Source organism: Prionailurus viverrinus, chromosome C1, assembly GCF_022837055.1.
Source record: "Prionailurus viverrinus isolate Anna chromosome C1, UM_Priviv_1.0, whole genome shotgun sequence".
In the NCBI taxonomy this organism is placed as follows: Eukaryota; Metazoa; Chordata; class Mammalia; order Carnivora; family Felidae; genus Prionailurus; species Prionailurus viverrinus.
The window spans coordinates 29,979,913-29,994,257 of NC_062568.1; the positions used below are offsets into that span (position 1 = coordinate 29,979,913).

Consider the following 14,345-nt stretch of genomic DNA (forward strand, 5'->3'; position numbering starts at 1 on the left):
GCCCAGAAGAGCTACCCAGCTGACCTTCAGAACCAGAGGAAATGCTTTCTGTTGTTTTAAGTCCATTACATTTTGTGGTTCACTTGTTAATATCAAAAGCTGATACACAGTGTACTTTATTTCTTTGAATCTGTTTAGAAGCCAATATAATGCTATATGTCAATACTCAAGATATATTTGAACCAGTGATGTCAAAGTTTTGTTAGGGGGTTCTGACTTACTACCTCTTCAGGTGGTAAGTTATGCTGAGAAGCCACAGCAGTTATGTAAGCTACCACTATCACTGAGCCTTGGGGAAGCCAAATCCTCGAAGGCAGTGTTGGATGGCAAATTTGTTTTGCAAGGCCTACCCTGGCACCGAAAATTACGAATATAATATGAATTTTCAGATTTCATCACAATGAACTTTGTTACCTGAATTAAAGCAAAACAAAACTTCTCATCTATCAAATGTTCAAAACCACTTAACCAAATTTTATCTCTAACTAGAATTCTTCACAGAATTTATCTACTTTATATGATAAATATTCATATGAGTAAAGTATGGCACATACAGCTCAACTGGTAACCTATGGAAAAGGCATATTTCTTACTGACTCAGATTCATAAAGAGTGCATCTGCTGTTAATACTCACATCAGCAGCTTTGATCACACCATTGTTGATGAATCCAATCTGCAAAGTGATATCAGTAAAATCACCTTCTCAATACAACCATGCTTCTAAACAAACACATCTGATCACAGTTGTCAGTCTACCTAACCTATGAACATGATTTGATGTGACAGTTACTTGGAGGGACATGGAAGCTGATGCCCCATTTGACTAGGATTCCAGCAGAAAGTCTTGATCAGTTTTAGACAGCATCCAAATACTCCTTGCAAGTGGTGTGGAATTTGGTAATTGTCTTTACTGTTGGTTGGTTATCACTGAACAATGTTTTAGGCATTTCCTAAAAGTTTTGATCTCACTCACTTCGTATTTTCCGAGGAATGGGTGGTGGCCACCAGTTATCAGCATGTCATCATCACACTCTAGAAAAGACCAATTGGGTGGCCAGCCCTAGGGGAAATGACTCTGTTAATATGCGGGATGCTTCATAAATTGTAGAAGCAAAGAGATGGGGGAAGGGGGCTTGAGATAATCAGGCTTAGTGGTTTTCAATGGGGGTAGTCACATGCTTTAAACAACAATTTAAAAGTTTGTGGGGACATTAAAATTCACAACAACAACTAAAACACCCCATGCCTACTATTATTATTCTGGTTTAGTCATATCTAAGAATTTATATATCCAAATTATACATTATTTCGTTATAAGTTACTTTCTTTTAATTTTTTATACAACATTAAGGCATTGTGTGATTATTTTGCAGTTATGTGTATAAGCAGGTTATATTATTATGAACTTTACTTTGGGATATTAAAAGGGGCATTAAAACCCCATAGGAGGATGTGAGGCTGGAAAGGTTGAGAACCAATGATTTGTTGAACTCAGCCTCCTTTGCATTCAGGCTCCTTGTTCATAGAATGCCCATTGAGGGCACCTCTGGCTTCTGAGGGGATACCCCCAGTGCCTGCAAACTTATAATTATAAGGCAACCTTTTCTATTGTTGCAAAGTGCCAATGAACTAAGGTGTTCACAGTTTTTCTTTCTGTAGTGGTAGCCTGGGACAAGTTAAGTTTGTCTTGAATATTTAGTGAAGTTTGGTAGTTACAAGGTTCACAAAAGTCATGGCTATTCCTGTGTCTGTTTATTCCACCTGCATGATGCAGAGGCTAAGTGAACATTCCCAGGAGCAGCAGACCCTAGTGTATTTCATGACAAAACATGTTCCCTGTAAGGTTAGGGTTTTGATCCTCCCTCGACTCAGATAATTTCAGCTTGATTTATTTTAATGATTTAAAACATAAACATTTTGGGGCGCCTGGGTGGCTCAGTCGGTTAAGCAGCTGACTTCAGCTCAGGTCATGATCTCATGGTCCGAGAGTTCGAGCCCCGCATCGGGCTCTGTGCTGACAGCTCAGAGCCTGGAGCCTGTTTCAGATTCTGTGTCTCCTTCTCTCTGACCCTCCCCTGTTCATGCTCTGTCTCTCTCTGTCTCAAAAATAAATAAAACGTTAAAAAAATAAATAAATAAAACATAAACATTTTAAAGAATTAAAGTCAATGAAAAAGTAATACATGTTACATCTGAGTCAAAACTTATAGTGATTACATCTATTTTACACAAAAATCTTGTAAGACAGGTAGATTACTTTCACCAGTTTGTGGGTGAGGAAACTGAGGGGGCTTGTCAAGGTGACCTTGTGAGTGAGTGGCAGTTCAAGAGCAGGGCTTGAACACAGATCTGGCTCAGGTCCAGCGTTCTTCACCACATGCTAAACACACCCTTTGGAGATGAGAGTCTATGACCAGTGGGACAAAAGCAAGCTGTGGTACAGGACTAGAAGGACATGATGGCATTGGCACAGCCAGGACTGCTGACAGTCACAGCTGTTATGGTGACTCTTACTTGTTGGTGGACCATGGCACTGACAGCTCCTAGTGATGGGGTTTTGGAGTGGTGGGGTCTGGAGCTGATGGCCAAGAAATGATTTTGTAGATGTCTTTGATGCAAAAAGGTGATTTTATTAAAGCATGGGGACAGGACTGGGGTTGTGAAGAGTGATTGGTTATATACTATGGAGTTATGGGAGGTAAAGGCAAAAGAGAGGCCTCCAGAAGGACTTTCACATGCTATAAAGAGGATTCAGAAGACACTGGAGGCCTTGTTATTGTCAAGCTAAAGTTATTTTCCCTCTGGTAAGACATTAACATTAAGACAGTAGGGAGTCCTGGAGAAATGTTCTGCTCTGTATTTGCCTAAAGTATTTATAAATGGGCTGCAGGTTATAAGAAAATTTAATTTTATCTACCATTTCCTTCTTAACTTAAAAAAAGTTTTTTTAGGGGGGCCTGGGTGGCTCAGTCGGTTGAGCGACCAACTTCAGCTCAGGTCATGATCTCACAGCTCGTGAGTTTGAGCCCTGCGTCGGACTATGTGCTGACAGCGTGGAGCCTGGAGCCTACTTCAGATTCTGTATCTCTCTCTCTTTCTGCCCCTAACCCACTTGCATTCTGTCTCTGTCTCTCTCAAAAGTAAATAAAACATTAAAAAAAATTTTTTTTAAATTTTTAATGTTTAATTTACTTTTGAGAGAGTGAGAGACAGAGCACAAGTGTGGGAGGGGCAAAGAGAAAGGGAGACACAGAATCTGAACAGGCTCCAGGCTTTGAGCTGTCAGCACAAAGCCTGATGCTGGGCTTGAACCCACAGATCACGAGATCATGACCTGAACTGAAGTTGGATGCTTAACTGACTCAGCCACCTAAGTGCCCCCATTTCCTTCTTATCTTTGTTTTCCACATCACTATGGAGGGGAGGGTAATGTTGGGGCTCCAGGAAACTGAGTCTATAGGTTTCTGGAGATTAGGCTATTGATAAGATAGCCTTTTTCTTGTAATCTACTAAGACATTTGTAAACTGATGGAGACTCATGCCCTGCATGATTGTGATCTCTATCAGTTAACCATTTGTTTTCTCCTTTCCTTTGTTCTTAGGCAGCCAGGAGTGCTTGAGGAATGTCACACATAACCCTTGCCTTATGCTCCCTCATCACTAGCAGAGCAGGCTTGGTTACTCCAAACACTCCTCCAGTTCTTTCCATGTAGCAGGTGATTCTACTCCTTGGAACGTTTAATGCTGCAGCCACAAATTCCTGCAAAAGGTTGAGTCCCCAAAGCCACATAAGTGCAATTTAATAGTTTATTTCCTCACCCATGTACCATTATCTAGCCCTCTGCCTAGTCAAAGAAACTCAGTTATTTAGCACTTAGAATATTTACAAATTTGTGCAACCATCACCATAATCTAATTTTAGAACATTTTAAGCATCCTCAAAGAAACGTGGATCTACCAAGCAGTGACTCCTTATCTTCCTCCAGTCCCCTAGTACTAGACAACTACTAATCTACTTTTTGTCTCCATAGATTTGCCTGTTTGGAACATTTCATATAAATGTAATCTTACAATATGTGGTCTTTTGTGGTCTGGCTTCTTTAACTTGGCATAATGTTCTCAAGGTTCATTCATGTTGTAGCATGGAATAGTACTCCATTCTTTTTTATGGCTGCATAATATTCCAAAGTACAGATATACCATATTTTGCTTACCCATTCATCAATTGATGGACATTTGGGTTGTTTCTACTTTTGGCTATTTGTGTATAAATTTTTGTGTGGACACATGCCTTTAATTCTCTTGGGTAGATACCTAGTTATGGAATTGTTGGGTTATGTAGCCACTACCTTTAACATCCTTAGAAACTGCCATGGTATTTTCCAAAAATGGCTGTGCCATTTTTCATGCCCACCAGCAATGTATGAAGATTTCAATTTCTCCACATCTTTATCAATAGTTATTACTGTCTTATGATTTATACTCATTCTAGTGCGTGTGAAGTTGTATCTCACTATAGTTTTGATTTGCATTTCTCTGGTGACTAAGGCTGTGAGCATCTTTTCATGTGCTTGTTAGTCATTCTTAGACCTTCTCTGTTTACACAAATCCTTTATTGGGACTGCTTTTGATACTGACCCAGGTTCTGGGCTGTGAGCTGTGACTGTCCTGTGCCCCAGTTACCCCTGGGAAATGCCTCATGAAGTTGACTAATCATACTTTAGAAGGTATTGTTGGTAGGCAGCAATGGTGACCTGGGATATACATGTTATCCATTTGGAGCCCAGAGCTACATACTCTCTGTCAAAAGAGACTTCAGAGGTGATCTTTATCATCTCCTTCAATTTATAGAAAAAGATATTGGTGCTTGGCAGTTTGTGGGAGATCACACGGCTTTTTAGGGGCAAAGCCATAACTCCTCACTCCTATGCTGTTCCACTTTAAAACTTGTAACCACAGAGGCCCCAGTCACATCCCAGCTCTACATCAGTCCTCTCAGCCTTTCATTTTGCCTTGAATAGCAGCTTCCTCCTCGCATTGAGTCTATCCATCCCTTTATGACCCCAAAGCACCAACTCACTCTGTTCCACCAGGAAGCCATCAGCTTTCCCCCTCAGTGATGCTCTTCATTACTCCTCCTCCCAGTATAAATATTTAAATATCCTCCTGTGCCAGGCACAATTCTAGGCCCAACAACTCCACATTTCAGAAGAGGGGAATTTCAGAGAATCCTTTACTTGCCTAGGTGCAGCCATGCCTTATATCTTAACCACTGGACTAGGATTGGAAATCATCTGCTATTGCACAGGAAATGCAATCGCTTTACTGGTGCATCACTAATACATGAAAATATTCAGACAAAGAAGCAACACAAATGAACTACAAAGGGAGATTTAAATATAATACTAAGGCTTTGACCTCCCTGAGATTAGGTTTTTCACCATCAATTGTTATAAGGGTAAGATAAATCTTGCCCTAAATTTTGGAAGGTAGCAAAATATTTTCCCTTTCAGGGAAATATTGCCCCATTTTTCTTCATTCTGGACTGTAGCTAATATAAAATACACAGAGCATTGGAGGCATAGAAGTGGAAGGAATCAAAAGTCCTCTAGAGCAGAGTGCCTGGTTGTCAGGGCCTCACAGCCTACCGTCATCTGGAGTCTCATTTTCCAAAAATATCCGGTTACTTGCACATGGCTTGAAAACTGGGTTCCAAGCTGTAACGCCATTTCTTTATCTTCTTCTTTTGGGATAGCCAAGATAGTTTGCATTTCCATGTAAAAATTTTCCTGCCCTTCTATGTGGAGCTCACCTGTAAGGCATAAACACAGGACAATGTTCAGTTGAAAGTCCCAGACTGGGGGCTCTCAGTGATATTTGGTTTATGGGGAGCAAGTTGCTTTAGTCTGTGGAGAGCTGGACTTTGTATCATTTGGTTAAACCACTTTTTTCTTTATTTTTTTTAATGTTTATTTATTTGTTTTTGGAGAGAGGGAGAGGCAGAGAGAGAAAGGAAGAGAGAGAGAATCCCAAGCAGGTTCCATGCTCAGCATGGCCAAGCCTGACCCAGGGCTCAATCTCATGACCATGAGATTATGACCTGAGCAGATATCAAGAGTCAGATGCTTAAGCAGCTGAACCACCCCAGTGCCCTTAAACTACTTTTTTCTAATTAATCTTCATTGTGCACAAACAGCTGTATGACCCTGGGTCTTTCCCTTCCTCTCTCTTGGCCTCAGTTTCCTCATCTGTCAAGTGGGATGGTGAGATCCATGATGTGCTGGACTTGAGCATACAGACAAACCTGGCTACATATCCAGGCACTGTCATCTCTTTGTTCGGTGACTTTGGCCAAGGCATTAAACTGTCATTTCCTCCTCTGTAAAATCAGGGTGGAGGTGGGTTAATAATAATATGTACCTCAGTTAGGTGATATTAGAATTATTGAATCAAAGAAGATAAGTAGCTTGTAAAAGGACACAAAGATTTAAAATGGCAAAGCTGAGGGGGCGCCTGGGTGGCTCAGTCAGTCTTGCAGGTCATGGGTTTGAAGCCTGAGTCATGGGTTTCAGGCTCAGGTCATGGTCTTGCACTTCATGGGTTTGAGGCCTGAGTCAGGCTCAGTGTTGACAGTGCAGAGCCCAATTGGGACTCTCTTTCTTTCTCCCTCTCTCTCTGCCCCTTCCTGCCTCTCGCTGTCTCTCTCAAAATAAATAAATAAACTTAAAAAAGAAAAGGCAAAGTTGAGGTTGTTTCTTTCCCTAAAACCAGCCAGCTCTTGCTGGTTTAGCTGATACTTTGGCTTGCCCAGTACATCCTTATCCTTACCATTTTGTAGGTTATACCAGAAGAGGCATTTGGCCCTAGTTTAAACACTTGGAAGGCATTTTTACTTTAAAATGAAATAAAGTACTAAATACTTCAGTATTTTCACTTTAAAACTAGCCAGTGTATGTCAACTGTAATTCAATTAAGAATAGCAACAACAACAAAAATTAGCCAAAAGATTCCTGTGCTGTTGAAATAAGTGAAGTGAAGTGTGCTGTTAAAATAAGTGTTATTTTTGCCAGGAGTCAAAGGATTTCTTGAAATTATTTCTTGGGGCAACAAAATGTGAGTCATGCAAAATGGTTAAAAAAAAAAGCACTCTTCCAGATTTTAGCAAAAGACTAAAAGCTTATAGAACTCTCCATTCTAGTTATTTAGAAGAGGGTACTAGGTTCTGTGAAAATTACTATTTTCTTTTACCTAAGACCGATAGTAATTCTTTTAGGAAATAACTGTGCTTCTCAACCCTGGTTACACATTAGAGTCATCTGGGGAATGTTTAGATAAATACTGATGCTCTCATCCTGTACTCCAGTTCTGATTTCATTGGCCTGAGATGGGATTTTGGTATTGGTATTTAAAAAATATATATACCAACTAGGTCTTTGCCAGTGTAGTAAGTCAAAGAAGACAAACAAAGAAATAAATTATAGTATCAAGATTGGAAAAGGTAAATAAAACTGTCATGATATGTTTGTGTGTACAGAAAATTGAAGAGAATCTATAAGACTATTAAAACAGTAAGTGCATTTAGTAAAGTTCTTAGATATAAGGTCAGTATATAAAAGCTAATTGTGTTTTTATGTATTAGACACAAACAAGTAGAAAATTAAATAAAAATATCATTTAAAACAGCATTATAAAACACCAAATACTAGGTATAAATATTAGAAAGGGTGTGCAAGATCTCTATATAAAAACTGCAAAGTTACTGAGAGAAATTAAAGTAAATCTGAGTAAAAGGTGGTATCTATCATATTCATGGATTTAAATGTACTACTGTTAAGATTTTGAGTCTCTCAAGTTGATATTGTTTCAATGCAATACAAGTCAAAATCCCAGCAAGTTATTTTTAGTAAAAATTGATGAACTGATAAATGTATATGGAAATGCAAAGAACCTAAAACAGCTAAGGTCATATTGAGAAAGAAGTAGGAAAATGACATTATACTCTCAGATTTCAAGACTTACTATAGAGTTATAGCAAGTAAGACAGTGAGGTCTATTACAAATACAGATAAACAGATGAATGGAATATCAGTTCAGAAATAGAACAACACGTATGTAGACACATGGAAAATAATAAAAGCACTGAAATTCAATAAAGGAAAAAATAGTTTTAATAGATGGTGTTAGGTCAATTGGATATACACTTGAACAAAATTGAAACTTGACCCCTGCATCATGCCATATAGAAAAGTTAATTTGAGATGGATCAGAGACCTAAACATCAAGGCTAAAGCATTTTATCAAGCTTCTAGGACAAAACTGAAAAATATCTTCATAACCTTTGGATGGGCAAGAATTTCTTCATGGGCACAATAGCATTAACCATTAAGAAAAGACTGATAAATTGTACTTCATTAAAATCAAGAACTTTTGTTGATGAAAAAGAATTGTGAAGACAGTGAACATGCAATCCACAGGCTGGGAGAAGATATGTATGATACTTCTAATCAACAAAGAACTTACACCAAAAACATAGAAACTTTCTATTAATTTGTAAGTAAATCAATTACTTATTATATTAGTAATTGCATTAAAAATATATATAATTACAGCAATATAATTATAATATTAATTTAATGATCACTTTTAGTTAATTAAAAAAACAGGCAAAAGGCTTGAACAAATATCTCATAAAAGAGAATATAAAAATGGTCAATACACATATGAGAAGTGTTCAGTATCAACAGTCATGAAAGAAATTTAATTGAATCCACAATGAGATACTACTTCATCAGATTAGATAAAGCTAAAAAGACTGATAACAACAGAACAATGCAATTCTCATAATTGCTAATAAGAGTATAACTGGAATATTTTTTTTTCAATATTTGGCATTAACTACTAAAGGTAAACATATAAAAACACTATTATTTGGCATTTCTACTCCTGGGTATATTTCATTGGAAATGAGTGCTTATGTTCATAAAAAAATGTATAAATTATAGAAATTTTATTAATAACATACTCAAGTTGAAAATAGCTCAGTAGTGCATCAGTAGTAGAATGGATAAATAAATTGTGGAATATTTATATAATGGAATACTCCTGTACAATGAAGAAGAACTACTACCGATCTATGCAACAACATGGATGAATTTTCCACACTCAATGTTGAATAAAAGAAGTAGGCACAAAGAAAGTTATATTATAAGATTTCATTAATATGAGGTTCAGAAGAGGTAAAACTTTGGAAGGGTTACTGACTGAGAAGGAGCAAGAGGAAGCTTTCTGGGGGTGCTGGAAGTGTTCTAAATATGTTTTTATTAAGAAAAGATGCTGAATTTTGTCAAATGCTTTTTCTGCATCTATTGACAGGAGCATATGGTTCTTATCCTTTCTTTTATTAATGTGGTGTATCACACTGATTGATTTGCAAATATTGAACCAGCCCTGCAGCCCAGGAATGAATCCCACTTGATCATGGTGAATGATTCTTTTTATATGCTGTTGAATTCGATTTGCTAGTATCTTGTTAAGAATTTCTACATCCATGTTCATCAGGGATATTGGCCTGTAATTCTCCTTTTTTGTGGGGTCTACATCTGGTTTGGGAATCAAGGTAATGCTGGTTTCATAGAATGAGTATGAAAGTTTTCCTTCTGTTTCTGTTTTTTGGAATACCTTGAGAAGGATATGTATTAATTCCACTTTAAATGTCTGGTAGAATTCCCCAGGGAAGCCATCTGGCCCAGTACTCTTATTTGTTGGGAGATTTTTGATAACTGAGTGAATTTCTTCACTAATTATGGGTGTGTTCAAATTTTCTATTTCTTCCCATTTGAGTTTTGGTAGTGTGTGGGTGTCTAGGAATTTGCCCATTTCTTCCAGGTTGTCCAGTTTGCTGGCATATAATTTTTCATAGTATTCTCTGATAATTGCTTGTATTTCTGGGGGATTGGTTGTGATTAATCCATTTTCATTCATGATTTTATATATTTGGGTCCTCTCTCTTTTCTTTTTGAGAAGTCTGGCTAGGAGTTTATCAATTTTATTTATTTTTTCAAAAAACCCACTCGTAGTTTCATTAATCTGTTCTACTGTTTTTTTGGATTCTATATTGTTTATTTCTGCTCTGATATTTATTATTTCTCTTCTGCTGGCTTTGCGGTTTCTTTGTTGTTCTGCTTCTAGTTCCTTTAGGTGTGCTTTTAGATTTTGTATTTGGGATTTTTCTTGTTTCTTGAGATAGGCCTGGATTGCAATGTATTTACCTCTTAGGGCTGCCTTTGCTGCATCCCAAAGGGTTTGGATTGTTGTTTTTTCATTTTCATTTGTTTCCATATATTTTTAAATTTCTTCTTTAACTGCCTGATTGACTCATCCATTCTTTAGTAGGATGTTCTTTAACCTCCATGTGTTTGAAGGTTTTCCAAACTTTTTCCTGTGGTTGATTTCAAGGTTCATAGCATTGTGATCCAAAAGTGTGCATGGTATGATATCAATTCTTTTATATTTATTGTGGGCTGTTTTGTGACCCGGTATGTGATCTATCTTGGAGAATGTTCCATGCTCACTTGAGAAGAATGTGTATTCTGCTGCTTTAGGATGAAAAGATCTAAATATACCTGTCAAGTCCATCTGGTCCAGTGTATCATTCAGGGCCATTGTTTCTTTATTGATTTTCTGTCTAGATGATCTGTCCATTCCTTTAAGTGGAATATTAAAGTCTCCTGCAATTACCACATTCTTACCAATAAGATTGCTTATGTTTGTGATTTATATATTTGGGTGCTTCCGAATTCAGTGCATAAACATTTATAATTGTTAGCTCTCCTTGATGGATAGACCCCGTAATTATGATATAATGCCCTTCTTCATCTCTTGTTACAGCCTTTAGCTTAAAATCTAGTTTGTCTGGGGGTGCCTGGGTGGCTCAGTCAGTTGGGCGACCGACTTTGGCTCAGGTCATGATCTTGCAGTTTGTGAGTTCGAGCTGTGCATCAGGCTCTGTGCTGACAGCTCAGAGCCTGGAGCCTACTTCGGAGTCTGTGTTTCCCCCCTCTCTCTTCCCCTCCCCTGCTCACACTCTGTGTCTGTCTCTCAATAATAAATAAACATTAAAAAAATTAAAATCTAGTTTGTCTGATATAAGTATGGATACTCCAGCTTTCTTTTGACTTCCAGTAGCATGATGGTTCTCCAACCCCTCACTTTCAATGTGAAGGTGTCCTCAGGTCTAAAATGGGTCTCTTGTAGACAGCAAATAGATGGGTCTTGTTTTGTTTTTGTTGTTGTTGTTGTTGTTGTTGTTGTAATCCATTCTGATACTCTATGTCTTTTGATTGGAGCATTCAGTCCATTTACATTCAGTGTTATTAGTGAAAGATATGGATTTAGAGTTATTGTGTTATCTGTAGTTTTCATGCTTGTAGTGATGTCTCTGATACTTTGTGGTCTTTGCAACATTCCCCAGAGTCCCCCTTAGGATCTCTTATAGGGCTGGTTTAGTGGTGATGAATTTCTTCAGTTTTTGTTTGTCTGGGAAAACCTTTATCTTCTTCTATTCTGAATGACAGGCTTGCTGGATAAAGGATTCTTGGCTGCATATTTTTTCTATTCATCACATTGAAAATTTCCTGCCACTCCTTTCTGGCCTGCCAAGTTTCAGTAGATATGTCTGCTACTACCCTTATGTGTCTACACTTTTAGGTTAAGGCCCATTTATCCCTAGCTGCTTTCAGAATTCTCTCTTTATCTTTGTATTTTGCCAGTTTCACTATGATATGTCATGCAGAAGATTGATTCAAGTTATATCTGAAGGGAGTTCTCTGTGCCTCCTGGATTTCAATGTTTGTTTCCTTCCCCAGATTGGGGAAGTTCTCAGCTATGATTTTTTCAAGTATACCTTCAGCCTCTTTCTTTCTCTCTTCTTCTGGAACTCCTATGATATGGATATTGTTCTATTTCATTGACTCACTTATTTCTCTAATTCTCCCCTTGTGGTTCAGAATTTTTTATCTTTTTCTCAGCTTCATCTTTTCCCATAATTTTATCTTCTATTTCACTTAATCTCCCTTCTGCCTCTTCAGTCCTTGCTGTCACCACCTCTAGTTTATTTTGCACCTCATTTATAGCATTTTAAAATTCATTATGACTATTTTTTAGTTCCTTGATCTCTGTAGCAATAGATTCTCTGCTGTCTTCTATGCTTTTTTTTTTCAAGCCCAGCCATTAATCTTATGACTATTATTCTAAATTGTTATTCAGTTATATTGTTTATATCTGTTTTGATCAATTCTTCAGCTGTCATTTCTTCCTGGAATTTCTTTTGAGGAGAATTCCTCCATTTCATCATTTTGGCTAGTTTTCTGTCCCCTACGTGTTTTAAAAGCTTGTTATGTGTCCTGTACCTGCAATCACTACTATATTAAAGAGGGGTCATACACTGCCCAGGGCTTGGCCCTTCATGAGGTGTTTTTTGGAGTGTTACTTGCTCTCTGTTGTTGTGACTGTTGTTACTTTATCCCTACTCCTAGTCATGTTTTGGACCCTCCACCAGGTGTGCTTTGATTTGTTCATTGAAGTAGCCCTGGAAAAGAAAAGAAACAAACAAAAAACAAACAGAAAACAAAAACAAGTAAACACACACACACACACACACAAACCCAAAACACAAATCAGAAACACCAACTACAAGTAAACAACAGGGTAGAGGTGGTGCTGATGGACGAGGCCTTATTCCATGCAAAGGAAGAAATGACAGGAGCAGGAAAAAAGAAAAAAAATATAAATTGACCGGACAGAGAAACTATATGGCTTAAGCCAGAGAGAGAGAAAGGAAAATAAAGAAGGAGGTATAGTCAGAGAAAGACAAATATCATATGACTTCACTCATATGAGTACTTTAAAACATAGAACAGATGAACACAAGGGAAGGGAAGCAAAAATAATATAAAAACAGGGAGAGGGGACAAAACATAAGAGACTCTTAAATATGGAGAATAAACAGAGGGTTACTGGAGTGGTTGTGGGAGGGGGGATGGGCTAAATGGGTAAGGGGCACTAAGGGATCTACTCCTGAAATCATTGTTGCACTATATGCTAACTAACTTGGATGTAAATTAAAAAAAAAAAAAAAAAAAAAAAATATATATATATATATATATATATATATATATATATATATATATAGGAGGTGTAGAGCATGTATCAAGAGAATAGATTAAATCTGTCTGCTTAAACAAACCAACAACCAGAGTAACCAGACTAGAGGAGGGAAGAGATAAGAAGGAGAAAAGGAAGGAAGAATATATCTATATAATAAGAATTGTCCGAGAATTAAACCAGGCAAAGCAACAGTGCTGGTCTGGAGGAGGGGCTGTCTGGTTCATCCTGTTAATCCCGCTCCAGTATATACACAGTTACCAGGCGTGGAGGGTCCCTGGTTTGGTGTAGGTAGGTCCTGCCTCCATTGTGGGCCCGCAGTCCATTCCCTGAAGCCCCATCCCCACAGTTGGTGATGGGGAGAAAAATGGCGACCCCCCAGTCTTACCTCCACAGACCAGATGTCCCAAATCACTCTGTTCAAGCCGTCCTCACTGTGCTATGGCCGCAAACAAGGCGGTTTGTCCCACTCTGCCAACTCCTGTGCTTTCCTGGCACTTCGCTGGGATTTAAACCCCGATGTGTTCAACGTTCCCACACTGTCCACCTTGGTTTTGGTGATGTGCCACTCCTTTGAATGGATGTATACTTGCTTCCCATAGCACTCCAGGGAGGGGATTGTTTTCTCCCACTGCGGACTGCACCTCTGAACTAGTTACCAAGCCTGGGGCTGGCTCTCCTCCTCCCCAGGTGTGTGAAAAGAGCAGCCAGCCCTAGTCCGGAGAAAGCCCTGCAGTTAGACATTGAATCTTTCTCCATCCTGGTCCGTGGTTTTTCTTTTATCTAGATATAGTCCTATGCTTCCCCAGCTTCTTTCTCTTCCCTTTGTCTCTCTACAGAAGGGGATCCCTCCCCTTCATTTGTTTTATTTCTCTCAGTTCACAATCATGCACCCACCTATGGCCTGTCATGTTGTCCTGGTGGGTCTTTGCAAGTATCTCTGTCGCTTTGCCACCTGGACTCTTAGAGTTGAAAGTCCTTTAGCTTCAATACTGCTTTGTTTGAGAGAGGAGGGAACTTCAGATCTCCCTACTTCTCCACCATGTTGGTCTCTTCTCCTCCAAACAGTCCGGGTTTGAACTTGGGTTTCACTTGGGGACCTCACTTAATTGTTGTCCCTAGCAAAGAGCAGAAACCTACTGAAGGCAGAGGGGTCTTCCAAGCCTGCTGCTTCCTCCCTATC

General features: G+C 38.5%; 1 pseudogene; it reads right to left on the reverse strand.

Moving 5' to 3' along the window:
- The window catches only part of LOC125171585 (aldehyde oxidase 4-like), a 236,979-nt pseudogene that overhangs the window by 15,921 nt on the left and 206,713 nt on the right, over positions 1 to 14,345 (reverse strand).